At 44.8% G+C, this 513-nt stretch overlaps 1 protein-coding gene across 1 annotated transcript in view; it reads right to left on the bottom strand.

Moving 5' to 3' along the window:
- The window catches only part of LOC125481775 (myosin-1-like), a gene marked incomplete at its 3' end in the record, with an annotated part of 8,733 nt that overhangs the window by 4,116 nt on the left and 4,104 nt on the right, over positions 1-513 (bottom strand). The gene's annotated exons all lie outside the window — the stretch shown is intronic.

Raw genomic sequence — 513 nt, 5'->3', positions numbered from 1 at the left:
GACGAAACGTCAGCCTCTCTGCTCCTATGATGCTGCTTGGCCTGCTGTGTTCATCCAGCCCTGCACCTTGTTGTCTGAGAGTTAGATAGGGGTAAGGTTAACAGCAGACATTAATTAATGAACAGAGGGGAACAACAAAGGTGGACTTTCAGATGGTACCACCAGTGTCCTTCTAGGTGGCAGAGGTTGTGGGTTCGGAAGATGCAGTTGAAAGAACCTTGCTAAGTTGTTGTAGTGCATCCTGTAGGTGGTACCTTCTGCACACATGGTGAAGAAAGTGAATGTTTGCAGATGGGGTATCAATGAAACAATGGCCTTTCTCCTGAATAGCATTGAGCTTTCTTAGTGTTGGTAGAATTGATTTCATTAGGCAAGAGGCAACATTGCTGACATGTGACTTGTAGACAACTGACAGGCTTTAACAAGTCAGGAGGTGAGTTAATTGTGTCAGAATTTCCTGTTGTAGCCATGGTATTGATAACGGCTGCTCCAGATCAGTTTCTTGCAAATGGA

The sequence above is a fragment of the Rhincodon typus genome, unplaced genomic scaffold (genome assembly GCF_021869965.1).
Source record: "Rhincodon typus isolate 14 unplaced genomic scaffold, sRhiTyp1.1 hic_rhity00003489, whole genome shotgun sequence".
NCBI lineage: Eukaryota > Metazoa > Chordata > Chondrichthyes > Orectolobiformes > Rhincodontidae > Rhincodon > Rhincodon typus.
Note: the sequence above shows the minus strand (reverse complement) of the source record. Positions and strands in the feature narration are given on the sequence as shown.